Here is a 23564-nt window from a genome sequence, read left to right as displayed (position 1 = left end):
GCATTTGATTTTTCTTTCCTAAGTAAAGTACTTTGCACTTGTCTTTACTAAATTTCATCTTGTTGACTTCCAACCAATTCTCCAGTTTGTTGCGGTCATTTTGAATTCTAATCTTTTCCTCCAAAGCGCTTGCAACCCCTCTCAGCATGATGTCATCTGCCAATTTTATAAGCAAACTATCAATTATTCAAGTGATTAATGAAAATATTGAATAGTATCAGACCCCACTAGATATGCCCTCTCAGTTCCATAGTAAACCACTGATAACTATTCTTTGAGTATGGTCTTTCACTCAGATGTGCACCTACTTTATAGTAATTTCATCCAGAACACATTTTCCTAGTTTGCTTATGAGACTGTCATATGGGACTGCATCGAAAACCTTATTAAAATCAAGATATATCACATCTACTGGTTCTCCCCATCCACTAGGCCAATATCCATGCCAAAGAAAGAAATTAGGTTGGTTTGGCATGATTTGTTCTTGACAATTCCATTCTGGTTATTCCTTATAACCCTTTTAAGTGCTTACAAATTAATAATTTGTTCCAGCATCCTTCAAGGTACTAATGTTAGGGTGACTGGTCTGTAACATAATATACTACTGAACAGAAGATTTGAACAATATTCGAGTGATATTCATGGTATCACCAAAAGGTTATATTTATTTTAAAGTTTCTCTGAACAATAATGATTTTGCAAATACGATAGCTGTTCCTGGGATCCTGGAGTTTCAGCAGAACTTTGGTTATTCTTTAGTTAATACAGTCCAAGATAAGTAAGTTGGCTGTTACTACTGTAGATAAGGAAATAACTAAATTTACCCATGGTGTTATTTCAAACCTAGAACAAGCACACTGGAAGAACCAAAAATACAGAGCTGGTCAAAACAAACAAAAATTTCTGGCCAGTTTTCAAATTTTCAAATTATTTTCATTTTGCAGTGTTCAAAATGGTCTGTAATTTCCTGTGTTTTTAAATCAAAATTGTAATGAAAATCAGTTAGCTGCATTTTGGTTGAATGAAAAATTTCAATAAAACTTTTAAAATATTGAGACTTAAATACAAAATTTTATGTCAACAATTTATGAAAAACATCCGGTTAGAAAAAAGGGGATTTTTCAATTTAAAATGTAGTCTTTGATTAGCTGTAATACTTGTCTGCTGATATAAGTGTTAAAATAGAAACATATATGCCACAAATAGCCAAATTCATGGAAAAATGTCACTTACAGTTAGAAAATTTTTAAAAAGAAAAAAGATGGTATTATGATTAAAGAATGGAATCAGGAGACTTGGATTTGTTGCAGGCTTTGAAATAGAAAATTTAGCCCATAAACCTAACATAATGCATCAGTTTTGCTCTACTGGCAGATTCTAGCCATACAGACAGGGCTCTTGGCTCCATTCAGATTACCCCATGAGATCCTTCAGTTGCTCAGTGCCAATGCCCACACTCCTGTGCCATATCTGCTCTCCTAGTTTTGTCGGGGATATAGCCAGAGGAAAGGACTGGGACAACCCTGCACTACACCAGTTCCTCAAGTCCTGTCAGCGACAGACCTAAGTTAAAGCAACCCACATGTTGCTTTAATTTACGCAAATGTGTGCTTTTTACCACCTTTATAAACTCCGCTCCCCCGTTCCTGAACGTGCTGTTTACATGTCAGCTAGAGTCCAGGATCCGGACAGGGAAATGTAATAATACAATTATACAGAAGTTCTTACAAGTTAACATCTATTGGATATTTGGGGACAGGCAGGAAGTCCCCTTCAACTTTGCCAAGCTAGAAGTGACAGAAGGGCTTTTGTACCTGGAGTTAAGAGCAAAGTTTTTCTCAAAGATAGGACTTCCTCCTTCCATTAAAGGCTCCCCTCCAGACATGTATGCAAAGGACAGCAAGGGGTCTTAATTGCTGTGTGTCCCAGGTTACTTAAGTGTAAAATAACAAATACATATGCACCTTGGAGAGGTATTGAGAGGATTAATGTATTAATGTTTCTAAAGTGCTTTGAGATCCATAGGTCTATAGGTGCTATAGAAATCAATATTATTATTACACTGCTCCTTGGTCTGTGCAGAAGGAAATCTGCAAAAGTTTTATACTTATTAAAAAAGGGCTTGTAAAGGACAGTATTTAGTTCTTATTCAGCACAATCTTGACTCACTATGCTTTTCTACTTTACTCACCAGATAAGTAAGCAGATTTAAATTTCCCCTTTGGCTACAAACTTTCTCAGGGTGGGCTTTGAAAAGAAGACCAGTAGTTTTGGAAGCAGCAGATACTTCATTCAGACCATATTGCTGTCTAAAGTAGCCCAAGAAATAAGTCAGAGAGAACATGAGCAGCAAAGAGCCCTTCATTTCATGTACTGTCACAAAAATGTTTCCTGGCTGAGGTCTGATATTAATCTACTTTGTCCCTGACATATCCAGTAAAACTACAGTATAGCAAATGCTTTTTAAATATACATATTCAATACCAGATGCAATAAAGTATTTTGAATCATTGGAATGAAGAAGGCTCACACACAAATATCTTTGAAACTCCAGTTAATCAAGGTGTCAAAGTAACTAAAGCAGTTTTACAGATTTTATTGAAAATAAATCATTTTATCATATACTGAAATGTATATTATTGTTTCCCCACAGAGTTTTATTATTCAGTCGCCTGCACTTATTTTTAAATAGAGTATCTCCTGCCCTCTTTAGTCCAGTTTTTATAACTACATTTACACAGGAAATTTAACATTATAACATAACTTCAACTCTGGCTTCTCCTATTGCCTTGTGGAAATAGCCCATTACTAGCCATTTTCTGGCAGCAACAGTTGACAGGAAACAGAACAGGAAATGATATAATGGTTCCAGAATTGTATATTTCCCCTATACCCAGCTGTTTGTGGGATGACCTTACAGTTAACCAGGAAACTGTATGGTGGCATTGAACCTCAAAAGATTTAAACATTTGACTTCTAATTTTTCAGAGTTAAGCTCCAACATGGGAACACACAGAACTTTAGAGAGCTAAATATGGGAAGATTAAAATTAGTAAGAGGAAATATTCGATCTGATCAAATGCACATCTTAATAGATATATATAGACTTCAAAGAAAAACTTTTCATTGAACATTTTTAACTCCTGGAATTGAGTTGCTGCTTTCTGTTTTAAGTACAAAACCTAATCCCAATGTAATATAACCAGTCTGACAGAAATAAAGCTTTTTAAAAAATGGATAATCATATGAAGACATATGATGTTAAATGCACTGCATATTTCTTACCCTCTACTGTATTTATTTACTAATGGCCTGATCCTGAAAATACACACTCATACAAGTATTCCCATTCTCTTCAAGAGGATTACAACTGAAAGTAAAGTTACTTATAAATATTTTTGCTGGATTGGTCCCTAAAAATTATATGATGTTTTATACACCTGATCTGTGCACATTAAATTCTTTCAATACTTTTAAACTGCTTTGTAGACCACATTTTCATGCAGTAAATGTGACTCTAATATGGGTTCTATGAATTATTCATTTTCACGCAAAAGTTAGTGTAAAACATGAAATAGATGTAAAATAGATAAAACTGATTACAAATATAAAACCTGTTAGGTGCACAGCTTTCCATAGGTTATATAAGATGGGATTTTTTAAATGCCTATTTTTGTTTTACAGAAATCTTCACATGTAACTAAAAAGACATGAAACCATGAGATACAACAAAGGTTTTAGACATGCTTTTAGAACAGATATACAGATACTTGGTACATACTGTCCTACACACTAACAAGATACACAAATACTTGGTGCAGCATTGTTATACACATGTATATGAACAGTTATTAGTGCAACATTATTATACAGTGGCACTGGGTGTAGACTTTGTGGACATGGGTGGCTCTATGGTTATTTGGAGCAGAATTGTTATACTTCAGTAAGTATGGAGGAGTTTTTTATTCACAACCAGGTGCATGCGCTGGAATTTAAAGTCCAGCACCTTTGTAGAGGCATGTTTTGTGACCCTCCCGGGTCTCCGAGAGCCAAAGGAACTTTGTGTCTCCCCACTGATTACTGAGGGCTGCCCCTGCTTGCCCCACCTTGAGCATGCCCCTGTTCACAACCAGTGAAATTCACCCAATTGCAGAGGGCTTGTGCAAGGCCCTCAGCTCCACTTATGCCTTGCGGTAGCCCTGTGGGCTCTACACCTGTTCTGGGTAGACTGGCATGGAGGAAACTAGAGGATAACATTGGGAAGGGAAGGGGTCACTGGATCTACACTTCCTTACGTAGGTAGTGCAGAAAGGTTGGGGCTGCTATTCTAGTCCATGGCCTATCGTTCCCAACCACCTCTTAATTCCCTGCACAAATCTCATTTACTTCAGCTTTCTGCAGGGAATAATGAATGTCATCCTATATAAATGAGAGACTGACATCTTTCTAGAAATGGTATATTGTAGTAATAGCTGGAGGTTGTTATTTAACTTCATTTCTTATAGCTCATTAACTAAGGACAAATTTTATTTTATTTTATTTTATTGCTACAGGGACTACTACTTAGAACTTACATTGTTTAGTGACTTTCATCTTGAAACAACTATTAACTAATGATCGGAGCATGGCTTTTAAGCCATGACTGACAGTGAAAGGACCATGCTACAATGTTATGTACCAGGAAGCATTTTGGCCTACTCTTCCAGAATTCACTTAAAGGGTCTCCCACAAAGTTTGCTCTGTAGAGATAGCTTTAAAACCCTTTCAAAGGATGTAGTGTGCTCTTCCCTCTCCACCTGGCCACCTCAGGTAGCAAGAACCTATAGGAAAACTGGGAAGAAGCAGTGCATTTGATCCCAACAGGGACTGTGCCCAGGTACTACACAAGGGTGAGAGAGGAAGGCACAGATATGCCTTCTCTCACCTCTTGCAAAGCAGAGTATAAACAAGCCACAATCATTATCCCTATTTTATTGATGGGAATATTGAAGGACGTAACTTTTCTGTGGCCATAGATAGTATAAGAAAATAAGCCAAAAGATATCACAAGAAGCCAACCATTCATATCTTACTTTCTGATAATTAACATCTTGCCTCTTAAAACATAGAAACCAGTTTAATATTAAGAAACACGTAATCCTTATCCATCATTATAATATTGTTCATACTAAGTATGCCCAGCCACCCAAACTTCAACCAAATTTTAAAAATACTGGAGGCCTAATCCTAGGGTTCTATCTGTTTAGGGGACTGTGGGAATGGCCCTCAAGCGGGTGCGTCTTGCACAAATTCCATTATATACTAAGACTATTATACATGGATTGCTACGTTTTCTTTGAAAAGCTGTCCTTCAAAGTTTTGGTTTTGGTTTTTAGGGTTTTTTTTTTTTTTTTTTTTTACAGTTTGTAACAACTTGAAACGTTTTTTAAAATCTGCTTGTTTTTTACTTTCGAAATACCAGGAATGTTAAAGTCTGGTCTTTGGTTTCTCTAGAAGACTCCCTGGGAGTTTCAGAAATGTTTTTGAGTCCTCACCCCTTAATTGAAAGGGTACAGTAGTGCTGAATCTTTAAAGATGATGTCCTTTATTGAAAAAAGTAGTCATTGAAAATAAGTGTGTGAAAAAAAGTTTTAGAAGGTCCAACTAAAAATTCCCCCTCCTTTCAGCTTGTTCACTTTTCACTCTTTTCAGTTTTGTGAGGATGTCATTTCATTACTTATTCAGTTATAATATGGTCTAGGGTAGACAAGATCTCAATTTCTAATCTAAACAAGAAACAAAAACACCCTTTTTTCTTTTGTGGGAGAGGGGGCTGGGTGGGGAGAGGAGAAGTCTTTCAGGCCCTGTTCATACATGGAATGAAGAACAAAAGGGCACAAATCCCCCCGCCCCTCAAACATACACATTTACTTTTTATTCTATCCTATGGTCACCTTTAAGTCAGCCAACTTTACATAAAAATACTATGCATTTAGTTAGATATTTTTAGAGATAAACAATTTTACTAAATAGTTTAAAAATAAAATTACTAACCATTTTCCTCCTCAGAGAAAATGCTTGTTTGCCTCCTCAAAAAATTGTATTTAAAAATACAATTTCAATAGAAAACATTTTAAAATCCCAAACTTATTTTCCACTCAAGCTTTGTGGCTACTCAGTCAAATTAATTTTTTTTTGTGTGTGCAAATTTCAGACCCTGCTAGCAGGTGCTGCAGAGAGTTAAAGTGTATTTTGTCACAAACTTAATAGAAGAGACTACCACAAATTAGCAACTTTAAGTAATGATAAGAGATGTAATAAAATAATATTCAGTAAACAGAACATACAAGACAGAAAGAACAGCATTATGTCAGCACAGACTGCGGGTATACCTATATAACTCTTGGGTATCTGACTTTTGGCTCTGCTTCATACCGCTTAACACTGAATTGGTATCAGTTAAGGTTTTGTTTCAAAATAGGATTATCCAACGGCCTAGGCATGTATCTGCTATATTTTTATTGGAGGAGTCACAAAATACTAAAGTGACCTCTGTCTGATAACATGATCCAATTTTATCATTAATTGTATACAGTATTTAAGGATTATTCTGGATTTCTTCAGGTGCTGTGTGAAGATTTTCTCATGCATTTATGCAGCCTATATATAGTGCATATAGCGTGTTAGCTAATACTTATCAAACATTCAGATGTAAGGATAATTCTATCTTCACACATTTAATGGTGATTCAATATATTCCACTAGGGGACAGCTGAATGGCTCAAACAGTGAACAAAATAAAATGGAAAACATATAAATGGCCTTATGAAATAACAGGTTTGTCAGTTTCAGAAAAAATGCATTTCCCTAAAATCTGAAATATAGTTACATTACCTAAACATTACATTTACAAAATAATTTATATATCTGTCTATACACACACATCTCTACTTAATTCATTTTTTAAATGTAGCATGTGTAATGTAATATACATACAATATACATTTACCACCACCACCACCCCCGCCATACATACACGCTCTAGGTTTACTTGGTCCTGCCTCAGCACAGAGGGCTGGACTTGATTTAATATATTTTGTCTCTATATATATTAAAACCATAGAAATGTAGAGCTGGAAGGGACTTTGAGAAGTTACCAAGCCCAGCCCTTTGCACTGAGGCAGGACCAAGAAAATCTAAATCATCCCGGACAAGTGCTCGTCCAAGCCATTCTGATAAACCTACAATGATGGAGATTCTCCCAACCTCCCTTTGAAACTTATTCCAAAGCTTAATTGTCCTTGTAGTGAGAAAGCTTTTCCTAATATCTAACCTAAATCTCCCTTGCTACAGATTAAGATGATTATTTCTTTTTTCTATCTTCAGTAGACATGGAGAACAATTTATCACAATCCTCTTTATAACAGCCCTTACTAAATCTGAAGACTGTCTATCAAGTCTCCTTCTTAGTCTTCTCATCTCAGAACTAAACATGCTCAGGGTTTCTTTCTTTCTTTCTTTTTTTTTTAAACCTTTCTTCATAGGTCAGGTTTTCTAAACCTTTCTTCATTTTTGTTGCTCTCCTCTCTACTCCCTCCAATTTGTCCACAATTTACCTGAAGTATGGCAGCCAGAACTGGACACAGTATTCAAGGAGAGGCCGCCAGGTGAGTAGAGCAGAACAATTACCCCTGCTAATACACCCCAGGATAATATTAGCCTTTCTTAGCTGCATCACACTGTTGACTCATATTCAAGCTGTGATCCATTATAACTCCCCAACATTTTTCTGCAGTACCACTATGTAGCCAGTTATTCCCCATTCTTTAGTTGTGCATTTGATTTTTCCTTCCTAAGAAAAATACTTTGCACTTGTTGTGATTGAATTATAACTTACTGAACTCAGACCAATTCTCCAATTGATCAAGATCATTCTGAATTCTAATCCTGTTTTCCAAAGTGCTTGCAACTCCTTCCCACTCCCTCCCCAGTTGGTGTCATCTTTAAATTTTATAAGCATACTCTCCGCTCCCTTATCAAAATCATTAATGAAAATATTGAATGGTACCAGACCCAAAACCAAGCTCTGGTAGTGCCCACTAGATACATTTTCCTAGTTTCATAGTGAACCACTGATTACTATAAATTGGGTGCACAACTGGTTGAAAGACCATACTCAAAGAGTAATTATTTCACCTAGACCACATTTTCCTAGTTTGCTTATCATAATGTGGGACTGTGTCATAAACCTTACTAAAAATCAAGATATATTATGTCTACAGCCTCCTCCCATCCACTAGCGAGCAATCCTGTCTAGGAAGGAAAGTGGATTGGTTTGGCGTGGTTTGTTCTTGACAAATCCATGGTAGTTATTTCTTATAAACTTATCATCATTGAGATCCTTACAGATTGATCAATAATTTTTTTCAGTATCTTTCCCGGTATCAAAGTTAGGCTGAACCATCTATAATTTTCCAGGTCCTCCTTATTCCCCTTTTTAAAAATAGGTACCAGGTTTGCCCTTCTCCAGTCCTCTGGAACCTCACCTGTCCTCCATGAGTTCTTGAAAACAATTGTTCATGGTTTCAAAGTTACTTCAGCCAGTTCCTTAAGAACCCTAGGATGAATTTTATGAGGTCCTGCAACTTGAATATATCTAACTTATCCAAATACTCTCTAACCTTTTCCTTCCCTAGTTTTGTTTGCATTCCTATATATATTTGTCATAGGGATCATATCTTTATCTTTGTAGCTTCCATACCTTTTACATTCACCTATTCCTGAAAATAGTTGTCTTTGAAATATGTCAGAATAATGCATTATTGAAGTACTGTAGCGCTCCCTTTTTACAGAATGGGCATAGAATCAATCACATTCAACAAATATCCATTTCACTTCTGTCATTTTTATAATTTATTTTACTTTTATCAAAGTACTGTCCTCAGTGTAATGTCCTCGTTTTTGGCACTAAGCTTAACTGGATATTACAAGTTATGCTTCCAAAACATTTACCGCTAATAGAACCTAAAGGTACAGAAACAGTGTAAAAAAATAAAACTTTTTTTACTGAAGTAAAATTGACCGATATATGAACTGAGTTATAAAATAAAGTATAGATGGGTGATTCCAGGCCTAAAAAGCTGTTTATTTTAAAACTGATCACAGATATTTTTGGCAATTTCTGAAATTCTCTGTCTTGAAAGAAGGCCCATATACTGAGCTTTTTTATAAAAAAAAAAAAAAAAAAAAAAAAAAAAAGTATGTTTAAAACTTCCAGTTTAAACTGATTCAATTTTGTTCAGGAAAGGGTTAAGTCTAACAAGCAGAAAAAAAGAAATTAACTAAAGTAAGGCCCTTGTGATACAATGACACTTGCTCTACACTCTTACAGAGAAAAACACTATGATAAAACACCACAAAGAGGAGCGTTATGAATTTTATTAATGACTAGAAGACAGTGTGCAAAACATCAAAGGTCTGTGGAAAAGATTAATGACCCCGTGTGAGACTGTTTAATTACCTCCAGCTAATTAGATTCTTGACCAAATTTTTAATATCTGCATTCCTTCTAAAGCCTAATTGAGATTCCACATTATTTATCAATCTTTCAAAAAGCCCTTAGTGTGCTGCTTTTTTAGGTTTTTTTCCCTTGCACTTTGACTCCATTTATGGTCAATTATTAAATAAATAGCAAAGTAACTGTTCTCCACAAATTGTATATGTGGAACACTTTATGCCTGTTTATTTTGACTAGGAGACTATCATTGGCATCTTTTAAGCACTTCAACTAATAAACTGACTTACTCCACTGTAAACAATGTTGATAATATTTTTGTTATCTGGGCTGTGCTCAGGAACTCCTCATGTGGTTTCTGTAAATTAGCCTTTGCTATTGTCAGTTAATCCTTATTTAAGTTTACCTTGGTCCAGTCCCAGAGACCAAGTGGAATGTTATCATACAAACTGGAGAAGACAGCCCTAGCCATTTGATTATTTTCCCCCTTTCATTTAGGAGTGTTTTACTACTCTAAACCACTGTTATTAAATGACTTGCCTTTACATAATAAAATTAATGTTGAAAGGGAAGGAATATATGCTACAATTATTTCATCTTTTACATTCCACAGGTCTCCATCTGCCTAAGGACATGACACATTTGCACAAATCCATAGGTGTTATGTACACAGTATGCGGGTGTGTCTGAGGACAGACCTGGATCTACAGATTTTTCCCTAATGGAATCTTATGATAGCAGGTTAGGTATTCATGGTTGAAGGTAGAACATGAAAAAGACTAAGATCTTCAAAGTCAGTAACAATGAACCCAATTTCTGGGTGGTGTTTGTCAAGCTATATACTTGAATGGAGAGTTCAAATGTAGGCCTGGGATTTTTTCCTCCATACTGGCTTGGGGCCTATAATTTAAAAACATAGAATAGCAGAGATAATGTGGAAATAGATATAAAAAGAGGAAAAAAAACTTTAAAGAAAACCACAGTAAAACAAAAATGTGTTGCTTGAGTGTCTATTTTTGGTAAAAATTATTTTAAAATGTAAGTCCTAATCTGCTGTACTAGAGTGTTGCGAGTTTGCTTTTGTACTGATATATTCTTAAATATCTGAAGCTCTTTAATTTTACATCTTTCTGCACTGAGTCTGCCCAAAACCAAAATCACTTCTAACATAAAGTGCTCCTAAAAATTTGAAGTGCTCTATTAATTTTAAATTGCTCTACATTGTGCCTGCTCAGAATCCCAACTGCTTTTTCACACAAAAAAATTAAACAATAAAATGCACATCTGCAACATAACTGCTACCATGCCTTTTTGATTTCAAACATCAAATTTCTCCCTTTTTTCTAGTTCACGTCTCAAAAAAAAAAAAAAAAAAAAAAAAAAAAAAAAAAGGCTTCAGGAGAAAATTAATACAGCTATTCATCATACATTTTACTACAAAACTCCTTGTGAATTTTATAAAATAAACATTTCTTGCCTTTCCATCACAATGGTTCACATAAGAGATCGATCAAAACCTTGTATTATACCTTAGCTATGTCACAGGACCAAATGTATGTTTTATGTCTGCCAATTGGTAGCACATAGCCCAGCCCATTAACACGCTGACCCCAGTAAATTGTGATTTTCTGGCAAGAACTGCATTATTGACAGATTGACACATCACCAAATTGCACTGAGGGGGGTAGTTACCCCCCAGGTTTGTATAAGAAAACTTGTGATCTGAAACGTCTCTCAGATAGTGAATCCTTTCAAAAAGACAAACAAAAATAATTTTTAAAAGTCTTGCTGTTTTTTAAGATTGGGCTTTATCCTCAGAACAGAGAAAATGGCATCATTTCCAGCTGTGTCCATATCACATTATCTGCACAGATGACAGAGATACTGTACAATGCCACCACAGACTTCTTCACAGTGGAGCTTTGCCAAGATAAACCATTATTACAACAGTATGTTCTCATCTCCTGCTGTGAGGTCACTTAGAATCTTCTCTCCAATTTCCATTTGCTCACATCAGTGTCTCCAAAGAGTAATATTCTCACATGACCCTTAGAGGTCCAGGCAATACAATCCCTGCTACTGATTGCAAGTTAGACTGCTATTATCTTTGGTGACTTTAAATGGAATTTGTTAGAAAGGGACTTGTTGAATGAAGACAAAGACTATTTACTATAGAGATACTGATTCAAAACACTAGTGCATTATTGTATTCAGAATCATTTTTATATCCCAATTCCTAGGCACTGACAAGTAGATTCATGGACATATGATTATGTTACCTTGGGTACCTGAAATTAAGGCACACTGCCTGCAGCCACTCAAGAGTCATGACACCTTCTGTTCGTGACCATAAAAATGTTCATAAATTCAAACAACATGCTCTGAATATCACACACACACATCATGTACTTTGGAAGCCAACTATTGTGCTCATTCAGGTCAAAACATATTTATTACTTTATAATGCAGAGAAGGATAGTTTTGGATGATGATGTGATGTAACGTAATATAATTTATGCGACTTTTGAATGTACTGATTATACATACAAATGTCTAATACTTTTTGTAATCCTGCTCTTGGGAGTATATTTTTCCAAGGCACAAATGGGAGTTAAGTATCTAACCCCTTTAACTTTCAATGGGAGTTTGGAGCTTAACTGTCCTCAGTGCTTTTGAAACTCTCTTTTCTCCTCAATTCCATCTTTGGCAATGAGTTCCACTGGTGAATTTTGTCAAAACCACATTTCCTTTTATCGATTTTTAATCTGTTATCTTTAAATTTCATCAGACGACTTTTTGTGCCTATATTATGAAAAAAGGATAAATAGTATCCCTGATTTATCTTCTCTTATCCAGACCTTTTATTATTTTATACCCTCCATTATGACTCCCAGAATTAGTTATAGATATCTCTGGAAGATATACTTTACTAAAACCTAAATTATTGGGTTCAATACAGGATATACTGGGTGAAGTTTTATGGCCTGTATTATAGCGGAGATCAGACTAGATGATCCCATGTTCCCTTCTGGCCTTAAAAATCTATATGTCCATAGCAATAAAGAATCAGGCTGTGATCTCACCAGTTCTGATAAGTCACACAGTGTCTTGTCTGGTCAGTAGTTGAACTTTTGATGAAAATCAGGGTGCTACAGAAATTAATGGACAATAAATGGAACTCTTTCTCCTGCCTCAGAACTGAACTAATGCCATAGTGTGGTGCTAGAGGGGTACCCGAGCTGCTGTTGAAGATGCAATCTTTTGGATAGGCTGGATTGGCCTGGATAGGACAGGCCACTTGTCATTAAACATACCATGCTGCATTTCCCAAGGAATAGAGGTGTTAGTCATGTTTTGACCAAGGCACAATTTGGATATTACAATTTCAATTATTTTTCTGATTTCAGTCAGATATAGTATTCTTCCTCATTTGCTGTCCAAAATGTTGTGTAGGGTAACACTCTTTGTTTTCCACAAGCATGAACACTGAAGCACAAATTCTTGCAGTTGTACCTCATTATAAAAAAGTCAAAGTATTAGTATTATATTGACTTCAGTGGAACTTGTACCTGAACAAGGACTACACTGTTTGGCCACTTAGGGTATGTGAACATTGCAGCTGGGAGCATGCCTCCCAGCCCAAGTAGTCAGACACGTGCTACTTCTGCTTAAGCTACCACACTAAAAATAGGCATGTGGATGTTACGGCGTGGGCAGTGGCATGGGCTAGCCACCCAATTATAAGCCCGCCTAACTTCCTGGATCTGTACTCAGGTTGCTAACCTTAGCTGCCACCAGTGCCTCAATGTCCACACTGCTGTTTTTAGTGTGCTAGCTCAAGCAGAGCTAGCATGTCTCTGTCTACCCAGGCTGGGATGCACACTCCCAGCTACAGAATAGGCACACAGTAATATACAATGCACACCAATGCATTCTTTTACATGGTTTCCCTTTTTCCCCCAGTGTCAAAGTAATCTGGGATATTTCCTCTAAGTAGATGGACCATGAAACAACATCTGGGTTGCTTGAGTTTATCAGTTTCACAAATCCTCTCTGAGTTGTGTATCTATATGCATTCAAAATGGAACACCACCTGCTGAAAACCATTTAACATATTTGTTTTTCTTGCGGATTCTAAGACTTTTTTCAGTTTTAACATAGATGGAAGTACTTCAGGCCAGTGGGTCTCAACCCGTGGCCCAATCAGCACAGTTGCGGCCCATGTGACATCCTCATGGCCATGCAGGTAGTATATATAATGTGTGGATGTGGCCCACATAACACAGAGGGCTGCATATGTGGCCCACAATGGTAAATAGGTTGAGAACCACTGCTTTACGTGAATCCTAGCTAAACATTTGCTCAGTAATAATAAAAGAACAGTATCCATGCCAAATGTGTCATGTTAGGTCCCAAACAAGATTAAGAATTCATTATTCATTGGACCACAACTCAAACCACAGCACTACACAAATGGCATAGCAGCTATTCTTTTGCTTAGAGTCCTAGAACTGAACAGCACAGAAATGAAACCTTACATCACACTATTACAGATTATAGTGGTACATGGGTATTACAAGGTGGGGAGCTCACAAGGCATCTGTCAAACATATAAATACAGGAATTTAACACTAGTATGTTGTTCTCCATCCTTCCTTCCTCTTAATATTCCCCTTAATATTAACTCAGTTGTATGCTATTATCTGAAGATGGAAGCAGCAGCTTTATTTATGTAATATAACACTTTACAAATGGTAAGCATTAGTCCAGTTACATTGCAACAAATCAACACAGACAAAACTCAAGGGTGATCTTGTCAGAAGGCAGGGCTTTCATTGTGGGAATTACATCCACTGGGACTAAATGTAGCCATCTATACTACCAATGACAGAAGCACTGTCTTCTCTATCAGAGATTAATATCTCACTCTGAGATAATAAAACACACCAACCTGTATTTGTGACAAAAACTTCTGATGCTACCCCTTATTACACAAAGATTCTAGACCTTTCCTTCAAAAGAAAGCAGAAGACACTCCAAGTATCTCAGCCACTTTTCCCATCCTAAGCATAGGCTACAAAAAGATACCCTTAAACCCCATTCACACATTATGGGTCTGATCCTGCCCCAATTGAAATAGACGGAAGTTTTGCCATTTACTTTGGTGGAATCAAGACCAAGCTTTGTTTTTTCATCTTTTAACAGTAGGAGAAACCCCATCCTTGATTGTTTAAGGATCCAGCAATGTTTTCTGACTATTGGAAGATGGGAAAGTTACTGGCTTTAAGAACAAAGCACACAGCAAAGTTTTATTAGGATAAACCAAGCAGTTTACCAGTTCAGTACCAAGCAGTTGTGAGGCTTAAACTACAATAACGTGAGATTGTGTCCTTCGCCCTCTACTCAGAGTCCCATGCTTCTTTCTACCTCCTCAAGATCTACCATAACCAAATCCTTTTCCTTGTACCCATAATTTTGATTGAGTGCTAACCTTAATCACTGCTAGATGACCATGGCCTAGGAGCAGTGACTGTAGTATTTCTCCGTTTCCTCATTCTTCTCTCTTTTTATTAACCCTTGACAAGTCCTCTTCCTCAAATACCAGAATCTCAGCATGCCTTTGCAATTTTTGCTGGGCGTTAGTTGGTTGCACTATTCAGATCACGCAAACATTCCGACTGCTATATAATCCAGGCAGCCACCAGGGCAGGATTTAAATCCATGTGTTCAAATAACATTGGATGTAACTGAAATTAGAAATGAGCTGAAGTCAAAATCCCAGTTCCAAACATCCCAATCTCTTTGGTGTCAAGCAAATCAATAGACAACAAAAAGGTGTAAAAGTGATCAGAAATGTCATGGGTCTTAATGTTGCTGCAGTATGAGAACTGAGTGTGCCAGTACTCTGCAATTTACCAAGTCCACCTGGATGAAGTGAACAGTCTTTTCAACCCTTCTGCCATTGCTTCTGATGGTTCTATAAGAAGTTCCAAGGTCATCCATTGATTCATATATTTTTAGGCTATCTAGTCTGACCTGCTATATAACACAAGCCAAAGAATTTCACTCAATGCCTTTTTATTAAGCCAATAACTCGTATTTGACTAAAGCATATCTTCCAGAAAGGCATCCACTCTTGATTTGAAGACATCAAGAAATGGAGACTCCATTACTTCCTTTGGTAGTGTGTTCCAGTGGTTAATTCACCCTCACGGGTTAAAAATATGCCTTATGCCTAACTAATTTTTGACATTAGTTTTTGTTAGGCCTTTCTCTGTTAGATGATAGAGCCCTTTAGTAATCAAATCACCTTTCAATCTTCTTTCTGATAAACTAAACAAATTGATCTCTTGAATTCTCTCACTGTAAGTCATGTTTTCCATCCTTCTAGTAATTTTTGTGGCTTGTCTCCACATCCTCTCCAATTTTTCAGCACACTTTTTAAAACGCGAACATCAGACCAGATGCAGTATTTCAGTATCATTCAGCAATGCTATCTAAAAGGATAAAATCATCTGCCTACTACTCATCACTCCCCTGCTTATGTCTAAAAAACTCATTAGCCCTTTTTGCCAGTGTCAAACTTGGACATGTGGCTTATTTCCAATTAGTATGCTAAAGGATGTGGACAAGTTGGAGAGTCCAGCGGAGGGCAACAAAAATGATTAGGGAGCTGGAGCACAAGACTTATGAGGAGAGGCTGAGGGAACTAGGCTTCTTTAGTCTGCAAAAGAGAAGAATGAGGGGGAATTTGATAGCAGCCTTTAATTACCTGAAAGGGGGTTCCAGGGAGGATGGAGCTAGGCTGTTTGCAATGGTAGTAGATGACAGAACAAGGAGCAATGGTCTCAAGTTGCAGTGAGGGAGGTCTAGGTTGGATATTAGGAAAAAGTTTTTCACTAGGATGGTGGTGAAGCACTGGAATGGGTTACCTAGGAGGTGGTGGAATCTCCATCTTTAGAGGTTTTTAAGCTGTGGCTTGACAAAGCCCCGGCTGGGGTGATTTAGCTGAGGTTAGTCCTGCTTTGAACAGGGGGTTGGGCTAAATGTCCTCCTGAGGTCCTTTCCAACTCTAATCTTCTATGACTATGACTCTATGCTTCCTCCATCTTAAGCAGTGATTCTCTAAGTTCTTTTAGTGGGCTCTGTCAGCAGAAACATTGTGGCACTGTCCTGAAATCATCTTCAGGCCAGCCTCTCTACATCACCATTGTTCTTTTTTTTTTCTGCTATGATTGCTTGCAGCTCTTTCCTAAAAAGTCTCAAACCTGCTCTGCCCATTTCCTGGCTGCTGGCCATAAAAAACAAAGTAGAGCAGGAGGCTGAAGTAGAGGTAGCTGCCATGTTAAATTGTCCATCTCTCTCCCTTTCTCTGGGAAATTGGAACATTGACCTCAACCACTTTCAGTCAATCAGGGTCCAAGAGAAAACCTAGAAAATGATCTGTAACAGTGATTGGTTCCATCAAATATTTTGCTGGCTGCAAAATTTGAGATTCTCTTGGCTTTTTAAAGCAGTTTCCTAGTATTGGGCAATGCATCTGCAGTCTTCATAGATGACACACAAATAATACAGCAAATAATTACAATGACCTTTAGCTCACCTCAAATTTAAACAAAGGTTAAGCTGCCCTTTAGAAAAGTAAATATTTTCTGTAGTCAAATAAGTGCAGATACCTTTAGAAACAAGCATATATTGCCAAACTAAACTAAACTGAAAATAGTTACAATAGAATAATTTCAAAACATAAAGAATGCAAGGCTCCTGAGAATAAACAGCAGCCAGACATCCTGGCATCTACTACTATTAACTTACCTTACAATATTTTCAGTGTGCTTCTCCATATGTTTTCCAAGAACTGTTGCTTGAAATTTCTGTCCAAAAACAGCAGATACGAGAAATACTAAAAATAAAAAGTGTATAATCTCCCTGCCCCCTTAAATCCAGTAAACAATTCATATTTAATTGCATACAGCAGAATGAATCTGTGGACCTTTATGTAATTAAGATAGAAACAATGAGTCTTAAAAAATAAACCAACAGGAAAATTCACATAGTGCCCAGGAAATGGCTGATCAGTTTTATTTAGTTCTCATGCTCCAAGGTTTAGCTGTTGGCAAGATAAGGGCCAGGTGTGTTTTGAACATTTAATTTGTTTAGTCTGAGGCTAATTCAAACAGTGCTTTTAAACTCTAAGCCTAGGACTGGCATTTAAAATCTAAACCCAAGATCAAATGTACATTATATATATTCAGGGTGTCTAACTGTGATGGTTTACCTTTGTGTGTGGAAATTCTAGCCTATATCTGAGGTCCTTCTGTTTTTGACTTCTTCCATGTTTCATATTACTGTTGGTATTAGCTCTTGCTATAATAAGACAAATAGTCAGCTTCCAAAGTAGTTACTGTTCATGCCAAATTATGATTATTATTAAATCTGGTCAAGAAATTAATTAGAAATACTAGTCATTTATTTGCACATTTTTGTGGTCACCCTTTAAATCACATTGTACAGGTGCACTGAGGAGGAAAAAGGATGCAGGGAGCACCTTACACCCAGCAGGGGAAACCCTAGGAACATCCAAGCTTAGTCTGAGGCTCACATTTTTGTTAAGTCTTATTCAAGTTATCAATAAAGTGCAGCTGCAGGAAAGGTATAAGCCTGGACTTCAAACATTGTGTGTTGACTTGGTTTGGAACAGGCTGCATACAGGATGGCTGTGTGTTCTAAAATACAGTTACAAATCTAGACAGACTTCACAGCTGACAAATGACAACATGCTTAAACAGAACATATCCGATAAAACAAATTTAGTTTAATATTAGTCAATGGTAATGTCTCCTACTTAACTGAGACACTACTCAGTTCTATTACATAGGGATGAATTTAGCTAAAAGTAGTTAAGTGACGCCTAATTTTGACTCAGTGGTATATTGAGTTGGGCTCAACTGCTGGAAATCAGTTGGCAGCCTGATTCTTAGGCCTTTTACTGGCAGCATCAATGGGAGATGAAGGGAAAGAAAACTTCCCCTTAAGACCATGAAGTTGTTGTGGATTTGTTCCATGTACAGTTTGGCTGCCTGGACTCTTTCTCCATTGGGGATGTTGATGGGAGAAAATACTGGTTGTTCATGTAATGACAGATGAGCTGTCCTGTCCTGCTGCACCATGAACACACTTCCCATTGTATGTAGTCATACAGGTCATCGTTGCGGACATACAGTCTCCATGCTGCACAGTGACTGAGTACCCTTTGCACATATCCTCAATTCTTGTCTTCCCTCTGCCCCCCCACAGTGGCACTGAATCACTGTATTGTGTAGAGGGCCTTTCTACATAATAAAGTTGGGGGTCAGGATTTCCCTGTTACTGCCTGAATGTGAACATTCCTCCTGATTAAATGGGCCAAATTCTGCCCTCTGTCACAACTGTGCAGCTTCAGTGGGATGGCACTGATATAACTGAGTGTAAAATATTGCCCAGTGTATTTCCTTTTACATTGCTTTAGTCTGAGGACCAACAGAGATCCTCTGGTCTCACAACACCACAGAAAGCATAGGAACTGCAGAAACCCAGTTTTAATCTCAATATACAAAGGATGTATTTTCTCTGGCTAGTCTATGATTATATTTCTCTGGGCCTTCCCTGTCCACCTCCATCACTAGTTGGAGAGTAAACTTCTGCTTTGATATAGAGTATGTAATGTGAAACTAAGTTTATACTATCTTTAGGATTCTAGTAGCTACTCTTAAAAATCAGCAACTGCCTATCACTACTACACAGCAAAATCTAGGATACAACAATATACTCCTCTATTTGGAAAAAAAATAGGTTCTCTATTTGCCAGCAAATACCAAACTTGTAAATTGTGTTTATAGAATGGTATTGGATATCAATACATTTTCTTCTATATTTCCTTTTGTTAACAAATTTTAAATGACAAAGTAAGAATTACTGTGATTTGCAACATGTTGCATGGACACCTGTCAAATATATTATATATTTGGTTATGTTTTGTTATTTTGTAACAAAGCATTCATTCAGTGTTTTCACTGTCCGATGCTACAAATAGTCATAATTCAATAGACAATGTTATTCATTATTATTATAAAATGAATGATGTTACTAGCAATTTGTAATCAAGGCTTCCAATCACATCAGTAGATGTGATTTTTTTGTCTTTAACTGTACATTCACTTTTATATGTATTAATCACGTGTGCATGTTCCTGACTATCTGCTCTGGTACAAAAAAATAGTCAATGAATTTACACCCTGTTATTTATTCATAAATGAGTTGTGTCCCTGAATTTTAACATTGTACGCCTTAAACTATTAGCTGTATATCTGCTTTATGTGATGTTCCTACATAAGTTGGCAGTCCATCAATTCAGTGTCCATACATTTCTTTGAGAGCTATATTATAATTAGAGCTTAGGTTAATACTATTCAGTAACCATAAAACAGACATAAAATAATTATAACTCATTTAGTGAAATTAGAAAAAGAGCAATTATTAGACTCCCATTGTGAGGTTTTGCTGTGAGGGACAGATAATCTATCTGCAAGATGTACTTTAAGAACACAATTTTGAAAGAAATAAACTAGATAAATTACCATTTTGTTTTGTTTTAAAGAAAACTTGGACTAATAAATACAAATTCCACAAACAAAAGGCATATGTGTAAGGGAAATGAAAGTTCTGCTGCAAAGAGAGATTGAAATATTTACATCATGTCTTCCTGATTTACCTCTTAAGGTGCTGTAAAGCTAATTTTATTAATGTTTGCAAGGCATACAAGACTACAGTGATGGTACACAGATAGGCCTGTAAAATGTTATAATTAAAGTTGGGGTTATTTGTTGTTCTAAGCAAAATGGAGTGGAATTACTCAATGCAAAATAGGCTTAATCTAATGTTAGCATGCTTCTCCACATGCTTCAATTACAAGAATTCTGTAGTCTTTAATGAAGCACTACACACTTTAGGAGATCCGGACTGTGAACCAGCCATGGGGTTCTCATTTCCAGGGCTGCTGGAATCCAGGTACAATGCGATATAGCTGATTATATGGGCAGGAGGAGGGACTTTGTGAGGGAACAAAACTTGCTAACTAAGGTAAAGAGCAGGTTAGCACTCACCATACTACCTGCCTATTTCTTCATCCACCTGTCTGGAGAATGAGAATCACATTTGTGATCATGATCTTCCAGAGGAGTGTGAGGGTAGGCTTGTGGCCTCTTCTCAGATGCCCCTCATGGCCTCAGAGCAGCCCTGAAAGTTGGCCCCTCACCTCAGTTTCCCTCTTGCGCCCCTGAGCTGATTTTCAATTCCATCAATGGAATTTATTCACAAAGCCATAGTGCAAGAGTCTAGAACCAAAAGTCCCTTAACAATGTCCACATCACCCCTTTCCATGTAGTCTTAAAACCTGGCTTAATTCTCATCATCCTGGAGTCTTCTGCCAGACCTGGACACTTTGTCAGTCATCCTCTGTCCCTCTGCTGAAACAGCTACACCAGCCTTTCCTTCTGGGCCGAAGCCTGCTCTTCCCCTCAGCAGGAAGTCCCACCGCCTTTCCACTCTGAATCCCACATGGTTTCCCCGGGGCCCACGAAAGCTTATGCCTGCAGAAATGTGTTAGTCTTTAAGGTGCTACAGGACTCTCGTTGTTTTTGCTGTATACAGACTAACACAGCTACCCTCCTGGAACTTCTCTTTTTGGACGCTCTCATTTCCTACTCCTCTTTTGTCTGTGACGTTCTCATCTCCTACTCCTCTTTTGTCCTGACTGACCCAGTCTGCTGTACCACCCCTGGTCTCATGTCACCCCCAGCTGCTGTCCCACTTTCTCTTAATTGGCCCATCTGGGAGCACCTGGACTGGAACAGGGGCGCTGAGCCCAGTTTCATTTCATGGACCAGCTACCATATTACAGTGAGGAATTAGATATTCAGACTAATGATCCTCGGAATGTAGGGAGTGTTGGGGGGTAGAGATCCTCTGTGTTCTTGCTAAAGTACACTTTAGTCAGTTCTTGAACTATAGGTTAAATCCTGCACACTCATTAGTCAGGTTTTCCTCAGGCAGAGCTCCCACTGAGTTCAACGGGATTTTTGCCTATGTAATCCTTTGCATTCAAACTACAGGATTTTATTACATGTGAACTGTGGCTTTATATTAGGCCTATGGGAATATTTCCAATAAGAGAATCATAGATACTATATTTTTCAATCCAAAAATGTCCAGAAAACACTCTTTTCTAGTGTGGATAGATGTCAGGTCAAATTCCAATCTCATTCATCTCAGTGCTGCCCCAGTGAAGTCAATATAGTTTCAGTGACTTATATGACAGCAGAATATGGGCTGCCCATTATTGTACATCCATTCATTTAATACAAAGCATTGCAGAGGCATAAGCCTGAGAATAGTCCTCTTGCTTTTTGAGATCCCTTCATCCTGCAGTTCAATATGTGCGCACAGACCTTCCTGCCTTTTAAAAGCCACATTGGAGTTCTACATGGGCACATGAGCATATCTGATTGGAGGGCCAGGAACTAACTGTGATGCACCCTTACCTTTAATTGATCAAGAGGAAGCAGCACTCTATTTACATTTCTCCCTCTTATTGAAAAGTCCTAACAAATTTAATAGAAACTGCTACCCTTGCTACAGACTTCTACAAGATGGTTTAAACAAAGACTAATTTTTCCAGCCTCTAGAGTTAAACTATTGTGAGTCATGCCCTAAAACATAATGAGATTGTCTTAAAAATCATGACATTTGAAAAATAATACACTGTGTCTTTTTTTATTTACCTTCTGGTGTTGGTCTATTTAGGGTTTACATTTCAAGCTTCTCTCTGCAACCACAAGAACTAGAAGTGCTTTTTTCTTTAATGAAAGCTGAGATTTATGAATTCACCTGGTTTCAGAAGCTGGGGCTTTAAGAAAAACATCAAATTTTGCAAAAGCTGGCCATCCTTTATCAAGGTTTAGTCTCCTTCTCCTAGCCTTACTCCAACCTATATGGGGTCAGTTTGAGTTTTTCTCCATTCCAGTCTGTCTTAAAGCAGTTCCTCAGAAACCCTACTGCTAAACAAATTCTTATGTATGACATCCACCCATCTAGTGTCAGTCTTCCAACCCTTCTCTTAAACTTAGAAGTGGAGGGTAACACCCTATTTCCTACATATTAGGATGCAAATCTTATTTTCTGAACTCTCTGACTACATCTATCCAGAACGATGCAGTAGCCCTTGAAGTAGCACTCAGATGAGGGCACTACTCTTCCCTTCTGGGGAATGCCCTAGTTCATATAAGGCATATAAAGGACTTATTTCATGGATTTCTTTGGCAAAAGTTTTTACAGCCAGCTGCCAGCCTTATACCAACTCTCCTCCTTTTTCAGCTGGGTTTACGACCAGCTATGGTAGAATTTATCAATCTCGGTTAAATTCTTTGTTTTCAGAGTAATTTGCTTAAAACAATTTTAACCTTCTGCAAAACCCTGTTGGTTTTATCCCAATTAACATTTATAGGATAGTATGAGAAAATGGGAATTGAGACTGAACCATTTGGTATTTAGACTACAGAGAGAGAACAAATGGGGCACTTCCTTCTGCTCCATGCGAGACTTCATTAAAACTTGTCTGTATTTATAGAAAACCTTATTTGTTGGTTGACCTTGAAACAGAATCTCTGATTTCAGTTTATCTGCTCCCTAGGAAACAGAAGTCTGATGAGAGAAGTTCATCACCACCAAAATCTAGCGGCACTGGAAAGGGTTAAATTGTGCCTGTTGTCTAAATAGTGGAAATGTACTGCTGTAATTGTAGAACTGGGGGGGAAATGACCTGGGTTTCTCATTAATTTGACTTTTAAAGTGACTAGTGACTTCCACTGTGTTTCCTGTTAAACAGAAATAAAAGACAAGTTCAGAGAGCTCGTACCTCTGACAGTTGTGAAAGACTGAAAAGAAATGAATGATGTTCTCTAGAGAGTATTTTTCTGTCACTTAGGCAGTTTACATATTTCTCTATTTTTACTGTATTTTTCTTTCTCTGATCACC

The 23564-nt window shown here is 37.3% G+C and overlaps 1 long non-coding RNA gene across 3 annotated transcripts in view; it reads right to left on the bottom strand.

Moving 5' to 3' along the window:
- The window catches only part of LOC137154203 (uncharacterized), a 316079-nt gene that overhangs the window by 72147 nt on the left and 220368 nt on the right, over positions 1 to 23564 (bottom strand). For 2 of the 3 annotated variants that reach the window (XR_010920144.1, XR_010920145.1), the window contains exons 4-5: positions 17309 to 17367; positions 14126 to 15240 (exon numbers count right to left, since the gene is read on the bottom strand). This is a non-coding gene — a long non-coding RNA (uncharacterized lncRNA). Of the gene's footprint in view, positions 1 to 14125; positions 15241 to 17308; positions 17368 to 23564 lie in introns of those variants that run through there. The other variant, XR_010920146.1, reaches the window with a different exon arrangement.

The sequence above is a fragment of the Emydura macquarii genome, unplaced genomic scaffold (genome assembly GCF_026122565.2).
Source record: "Emydura macquarii macquarii isolate MOO-44397 ecotype Brisbane River unplaced genomic scaffold, CSIRO-AGI_Emac_v2 contig_1253, whole genome shotgun sequence".
Taxonomy (NCBI): domain Eukaryota; kingdom Metazoa; phylum Chordata; order Testudines; family Chelidae; genus Emydura; species Emydura macquarii.
The sequence above is the reverse complement of the archived record's forward strand: the minus strand, read 5'-3'. Positions and strand labels throughout refer to the sequence as shown.